At 53.4% G+C, this 7,751-nt stretch overlaps 1 non-coding gene across 1 annotated transcript; it reads left to right on the top strand.

Moving 5' to 3' along the window:
* The first annotated feature begins 3,899 nt into the window (after window positions 1-3,899).
* On the top strand, window positions 3,900-4,006 carry LOC123640822. The gene has a single exon (XR_006736066.1). It is a non-coding gene; the product is annotated as a U6 spliceosomal RNA (small nuclear RNA).
* The last annotated feature ends 3,745 nt before the right edge of the window (window positions 4,007-7,751 follow it).

Below are 7,751 nucleotides of genomic sequence, written 5' to 3' on the forward strand. Positions count from 1 at the left end.
CAAATGCACGTGCCCGTGTGAGCATGCACACATGTGCATTTGTGCACATGATGTGTGCATGTGTATATGTGCATGCATGTTAGGTGGCATGGGACATTAGATGATGTGAAGTCTGCACTGGGGAGCAGGGAGAGATTGGAAAGCCCAGGAAATCCTTGGCACTCAAGGATTTAACACACAATTCTGGGTCATTTCAAATAACCCAAAAGTCTGTGCTGGTAATAATTTATAATTTTAATGGGGCAAAAACAGCAGTGTGGAACAGAGCTAGTGAGTGAGCCTCGATGGCCACCCCGCAGTGAGCACAAAATGGCTCAAAAGAATCCCAATTACTAGCGCTAATAATGGAAAGAAAGATGAAGACATCTGAGAATGTAATGGCTGTTAGTCTGAAAACTACAAGCAGGGAATGGATTAAAGAGCGGAGAGTTGAACTTGGCCCTGGCTTGAATCTTTGGCTCCAAACGAGCCCACCATATGCTGCTCTCAGTGGAAACTGGGGACAGTGATTCTGCACACAGCCAGGGGCCTCTGCAGCCGCGCACAGAACAGCACAGAGCTGCTCTGTGGGGCGGCTGCCGCAGGCGAGGTTGATGAGTGGCGGAACATGGGTTATTAACCGTGGAAGTGGCTTTGGTCTTGTCTCCATAGTCATTAAACGTCCAGGAGAGTAGCTTAACATTCCAGTTGCACTCTGCTCCTTTTTAGAGGGTTGGTTCATGCTGGAGACAGGATTTCCCGGTGTGAGATTCTTGAAGATCTCATCTTATTTCGTGTGAATGTCAAGGGCCCACAGTAATCGTAAGTAAGTATCAGAACAAACTGGGGGCAGCTGGGTGGAGCCAAACTTAGAAACGTAGGCAAATTATTAATAATAGTATTTTAATGGCTCATCTATATTGAAAGCTGACGATACATCATGTGCTGGCCTAAGAGCTTTTATATTAGCTATAATTACGCTTATATTAAGTAGAATAATGTGATTCCCGACCTCTAGAAGTGCTTCCTGGTAAAATTCTACAAAGCCTTAAGAGGCAGCTAAAATTGTTGCTTCCTCTGAGAAATGTTTTCTACCCATGTTAGCAATTACGTCCCTAAATTGCTGTGCCTGTCTGTCCCTCCTCCACCCACCAGATTCCCTGGGGACCTTATTCATCTGTCCCCAGCACCCAGAGCCGCCCGGGCACAGGGGGAGCTCTGTCTTTGTGAAGTGAATATTAAATGTCACATGAGATTCTTCCTTTTATTTGTCCCTGTGAATTCCACTCCCCACCTCCCTGGACTGCAGCCTTCATCTCTGCTCATTTCTCATTTAGGATAAAAGTGCTTTGGGCTTTTCTACTTCAGGTTTAATTTCTTGTAAAAACATGAGAGAGCTGAGTTCTCTCTTGGGGACCCACCTCTGTCCCCAGCAGGCAGCACACCAGGAAGCCAGTGGCCTTGGAAAGCAGGACAAAGGCTTCCCTGAGGCTCAGGCTGGGCCCAGTCACTGGCACAGCCCCCTCCCGCCTTCTCCTGGAAGGTCACCATCTCTCCCCGTGGTCACCCTCCACCTGTGCCCTGGGCCCCAGCCCTCTTCCCACACCTCCAGAGACCCCCCTGCAGCAATCGTCCCTTCCTTCTGCCCTGCGTCACTTCCTCCTTCTCTTCTGCGTCTTTCTCAGCAGCATTCCAGTGAGTTCAAGTCTCTCCGTCTTAATGAATGATGATAGTGCAGCCAGCGATCCTCCTGGAACCCCCGCCCCCTCTAGTTTGCCCTATGTTGCTCTTCTGTTTGCGCAGCTGTGCTTATCTAAACGTTGAGAAAAGAGAGAAAAGGATGCTCTCTGCTCCCCTCCCCTTATAACGCGATGCCACCTGTCTCCACGACCTTGGCTCCAAGTCTCCACTGACCTTTGTGTCACAAGCCCAGCAGACACCCTCCAGCCCCCTTCTTGGCAGCTTTTGACACCAGAGACCATTTATTTCTTCTCAAACCTTCCTATTCCCACACTTTCCATGACCTGCAGTCTGGTTTTCTGCCTGCCTCTTCTGTTTACCACCTTCAACTTCCCCTCTCTGCTGTTCCCTAAATTGTGGGGTTCCTCTGGGTCCCCTCCTCACCCTGTGGTCTGGTCGATACTCTCTCCAGGGCTGACATAGCCCCAGATCTGCCGCTTCTCTCCTAAGCTTCAGACCTACAGGCCGGCTCCTAATAGTCAATTGCACTTGAAGTTTGCACCGGTGCCACAAACGCCACCCAATGCAAACTCAACTGTCTTCTCCTTCTTGTCGCCCACCACATGAGGCCTTCCAGGCTACACCCTCTTCTCCTGGAGCCCCCACTGGGTGACGGGCACCACTGTCCACCAGCTGTGCACACGGCAATGCTGAGCCCCACCTCTGCCTCCCCGCCCACACCGGGGAGATGCCAGGGCTTCCCTTCTACCCCTTGGAATCCACCCACTCACTAACCTCATGCCGGGTCTCCAGAGAGGCTCTTTCATGCCACCAGCTCCCACCTGGGTAACTGTAGTCCCCTCTGCCCTGCTCCCCCTGCCTCCTTTCATGCCCCTCCAACCCACCCCCTGGAGCCAGACACCCAGAGGTGTATCTGACTATGCCTCTCTCCTCCCTCATCCATCCACTCCTGACATATTTACTGAAGACCTACTGCGTGCCAGGCATTGTGCTATGCTGGGAGGGCCTGCACTTAGTCTCCTGTATTCACATCCCTGCAGAAGGCACACACTGTAAACAAACACATCACACACAAAGCCTAGGGATGATAAATGTTATCACAAAGACACAGCAGGGGAGAAGGGGAGAGTGAGGATGGATTAGAGGGGGAGAGCTGAGGTAGAGAAGTTGGGGAGGCTTCTCCGAGTAGGCAACATCGAGCAGAGATGTGATGGAGTGAGCCAGTGAGCCAGCAGAATCCCAGGGACATACGGTCAAGGCAGAGAGAACGGCAAGGGCAAAGGCCATGCCGCCCACCCCCAGTGGCCGGCAGCAAGTCCCACTGGCACAGAAATCATTATGGCTGGTGCTTATTACGTGCCAGGCACCACTCCAAACATTTTACAAGTATTGCTTCATTTACCCTTCAGAACCATCCAATGAGATGGTGGTGTTATTATTCCTATGTTACAAAAGAGGAAACTGAGTCATGGAGAAGACATGGGTAAGGCAAGGGTGATGACCACCATGGGCAGCAATTCTGAGATGCTGAAAAACAAAACCCTCAAGAATCAAGATAAACAACATTTTCAAGTAATAGTTTAAAAATAAAAATTAATGTGAAAAATCTACAATGAATAAAATGTCAAAATTTTAAATAAAGAAAGGATCAGTATTGAAGTCATGTCCAGCCTAGACTACTCAAACCACAATTGACCTGGAGACCTGTAAGCCTAAGAAGAAATGCTTGCTGGGAACCACTGAATTTTGGGGTGGTTTTGTTATACGGCATTATTGCAGCAATAGCTGACGAATACAAAAAGTAATTTGCCTAAGGACCCTCCACTGGCAAATGGTGGAGCTGAGATTTGAACCCAGGCAGTCTCAGATCAGAGTCCATGTTATTGACAAGTACAGTGCTCTGCCTCTGATTGAGGGGCACATTAAGGTGCGTGCTCAGGACACCTGGGTTGGGTCAATCCTTACACTGGATTCTAACTCGCTTTCCTCCCCAGTGATCGGTTTCCTGGATGAGGTGGGGACCCCTCTCGGAGTGTCGGTCCCCACGCCCCTTTTACCTAGTGGATGACTCTGGTCCAGGCACCTTCATTCTGGGTGACACTCTAAGAAGGCTGACATCAGATTTCAAAGCAAGACCTACGGCAAAATGTTCCAAGTATATGGCCAAGAACCAGCTACTTGACTCTTGTACTTCTCATCTTTGTCAAAGATACACGAGAGTGCTCGCTTTGGCAGCACATATACTAAAATTGGAACAATACAGAGAAGATTAGCATGGACCCTGCGCAAGGATGACACGCAAATTCGTGAAGCGTTCCATATTTTAAAAAAAAAAAAAAAAGATACACGAGTGTCAGCAGAGACCGGATTTCTCTGGAAAGAGAATTGCTGGAGAGGGAGCACTGTCGTGTGCTGCAAGAGCGTCTGCCCCTCAGCCCAAGCCCAGAGAGCTGGGTGTGTGTCCCTGAGCGAGGGGCTCTGTGGACCACTATCTGCCCTCTGCTGAATAAATCTCCTGGGAGACAGACTGGCTGGGTTGGATGCTAAAGATGCCAGTAAATGCAGATCCACTTACACTCTTAGAGTTGACGGGGTAGAGGATGTGAGTTTCATACGGACCGATGTGGGGTGACCACGACAGGAAGCTGGCGTGGGGGTGCCTTAGGCCCTGTCCGAGAGAGTGTATCGCAGGGGAAAAAGGCCTCAGCACAGAGAATGGAAAGACCCCAGAAGACTCCTTGGGGCTGCAGAAGGACTAAGCAATGAACCCAACTAGAGCTGGCAAAACTGCGCGACACCCCGCAGGCGGGAGGTGCCTGGTGACGGCAGATGGTCTCTGAAGCATCCACAATTACCTGAGATTTTAATGCCATCGTTAAACATCTGCCGCGCTCCCAGCACCGTCTTCCCTCGGTGCTGCAGTAACCGGGCAAGGAGGGACTTCCCGGCTCTCCTGGCCTCTTCTCCCTCTACCCTCAAGAATGGAGGGGCAAGAAACCCGAAGTAGCTAAAGGGAAAGTGAGCCTGAAAAGTGAACCGTCCACCTCTCTCTTCCCCGGTTTCCAGCCTAGAAAACCTGGTTTCTAGTAGACCACAGCTGGGGGAAGGAGGGAAAGTCTTTTCTTTGAATGAAGACTAGAACTTCAGTTATCACATGGGCCAGGGAATTTTGTTTGAGACTATATTTGCCATGGAAAATGCCTGTGGTATGCTGTTTTCTAAGAGAGATGAGAAAAACCATGGGACAGTCCAAGTGTTCACCTAGGGACGGGGGAAGGGGGTGGACATGAGTAAACACTCAGAGCCAATGTAAAGAAGCCGCGGGAGCCTAGAGCTGCTGAGTCGGTCTACTGAGTGGGGCTAGTCTGAAGTCAGACTGTGTCCCGAGGCTGGGCCCACTGCGGTGGGTAGCCGGGTGGAGATGCCGGGCCAGCCAGATCTCTCCTCCTTTTTCCACAGCAAGGAGTCGCAGCTGGGCATGGGGACACCCAGCAAAGAGCTCCATCCCTCGGGACTTTGCATAGGTAGGTGGGGTCACACGACTGAGCTCCTGCCAGTGGAAGTGACGTGTCCATGGTCCTGAAGGTGGCAGGTGTGCATCTCCCACACTCTCTTCCCCTACCCTCCAGCTGAACCCGAATGTCACCATGCAGATGGTGACAAGGTCCTAGAGGGGGAGGGGCCTCAAGAGGGAAGAAACCTGGGTGCCTGAAGGGCCAGGTGGAGCAGAGAGACTTTTCCATGAAGAAGTCAAGTTCTTCTGCTACGGTGGCTCAGCCGCCTCTCACCATGAGTGGTAGAGCACCCCACTCTCTGGGTTCCCTGAAGCACATTCAGACATTGCACCCCAACCTCAGCCGGCTCAGTTATGAAAGTCCTGGAGGCAACACATGCTTTGGAATCAGACACAAATTCTCGTCCAGCTCTATCTCATCCTGGCTGTGCGACCTCGGGCAAGTGACTTGACCTCTCTGATCTCCATTCCCTCTTACTAGAAAGGGATTCATAACCCTTCCACATAGCTTTGCCATGAGAAGCCAATAAGAGGATGCAGGTAAAAGGCCCAGCACAGTGCTTGGCACAGAGTAAGGTCTTCATGGAAGGCCAGATACTTCCTCTCCCCCATTCCCGGCAGCTGAGCCCCTGGCGGGCTTCCCATCAGCCCCCACCAGGCCGTGACGCAGACTGAAGTTTTTCTTTTGAGTAAGTGACAGGTTCAGGGAGGCGGAACAGAACTAGCACTTAGAGTTCACAGCGCAGAATTCTCTGAACGTAGATTCCTTAGCTCCCTTCCTGGGGCTGGGGAATTAGCCGGTTATCCTGGGCTTGTCTCAAAATGGTCTCACGGTGAGGGGAATTTTCCTACAATCTTATTCTACCCTCCGTCCCAGGACCAAGATGACATTTGCCAGGAAGTCTCTCTCCTCTGCCACGGCCGGCCATGGCTTTTAACCCCATTCCATGGTGAGAACTGGGATGCAGGCGCGGGGACTGTGGCTGGGGCTGGGGCTGGAGCGAGCGTGTTCTGTTTAGTAACGATCGGAATGCTGGGGACTATGCAAAAGGAATATTAATTCCTCCTCTCAGAGAACATCAGGGCTGCGAGGGGCTGCTGGGGTGTATCTGGTCCAGCCACCTTCCCCCACCTCCCATTTACCGGCAGGACTTGTCCCCAGACCCACATGGAGGGAGGGAATGGCCACAGCCAGCCAGGCTCCAACAGGACACGCTGTGGGGGGCTTGCTCAGTGGGCCAGCACCGCCCTCGTGCAGCCCTTCCGACATGCGGTGCCCACTGCCATGCAGAAGGAGTGTCACCTGCACGGCCCGTGTTCACAAACACCAGGACCTCGAAAGTGTGCAGGGGACTTGCCTCCCACACTGACCTTCTGTGGCTGGCGTGGGCAAAGGATTGGAGGGGAGCTGGCCCCCAGCTGGGCACAGGTTGGGAGAGGGGCCCCAGGTGGGCAGAGCTTGGGCATTCCCCAGCCCCACACCCTGGTCTCGCCACTCGCACCTGGCCCTCTGTCCTGTGACTGTCCGAGCAGGGACCGTGAGCTCCCGACCAGCAGGGACCTTGCCCTGCGTCTCTCTGGACCTCCGTTTCCAGGCTGGCCCCTGATCGTGCTCGGTGGCATTTGCTGATCAGAACAAACTGTCCCCATCTCCCAGCCGCACACCCTTTCCTCACCCACGTGGGGGTCAGCCAGCCTCGGGTTTCCAACCCCGACCTGCCACTCTTCCAGCGCTGCCGCCTTGGACAGGACACTGAGCTCTCTGGACCTGAACTCCTCATCACAAAACGAGGTGACTATGAGCAGGCTTCCCGCCGTGCTGGGTGACAGGGCGGCACAGGGCGGTGACTTGTAAAGCACACACCCCTTCCCCTCCCTCTGCCCAGGGAAACCTGTTGGTCCCAAGCGGCACATTTAATGTTCAGGGTCAAGAGTGTCTCCCTCGGCCTCCGCTTGCCGTCCCCACCCTCATCCCGTCCACTGCACAGGAGGGCTCCTGCTGTGTCCCCACTGAGCACCGTCCAGAAAGCTGTCCAATGTGTCCACCACACACAGACGTGGGCGGTGTCCTGCCCCAGGAGTGACAGTCTAAGTGAGGCTGCCCACCGTGGGCATTTGGGGCCAGGTAATTCTCAGTCGTGGGTGACCTGGGTGTTGGAGGACGCTGAGCAGCAGCCCTGGCCGCCACCCCCCAGAAGCTGGCAGCATCCCGCCCCCAGTCTGGACAATCAAAGCTGTTTCCAGACATTGCCCAATGTCCCCTGGGGGCAAAATGACCGTTCTCCAGGAAACTGCAAGGACTGACACACAGAGCCTCGAGGAGCTAATGGTCCACACAGGGCCTCTCCTGCAGAGGGACGAGGACGACTGAGGACACACACCCTAGAGGGCCCAGAGAGGCCGGGGCTGAGGGAGGACACGACCTCCCATCTCGGGGTTCTGTCCCTCCCCCTCATACAAGGGCACCAGGCAGGTGTTTGGGGGGGACAGCTTTGGCTGGGGAAGAGGCACACTTCCTCTTGGAAGTGCAGAAAATACACATGGTCAAGGACACGGC

Source organism: Lemur catta, chromosome 6, assembly GCF_020740605.2.
Source record: "Lemur catta isolate mLemCat1 chromosome 6, mLemCat1.pri, whole genome shotgun sequence".
In the NCBI taxonomy this organism is placed as follows: domain Eukaryota; kingdom Metazoa; phylum Chordata; class Mammalia; order Primates; family Lemuridae; genus Lemur; species Lemur catta.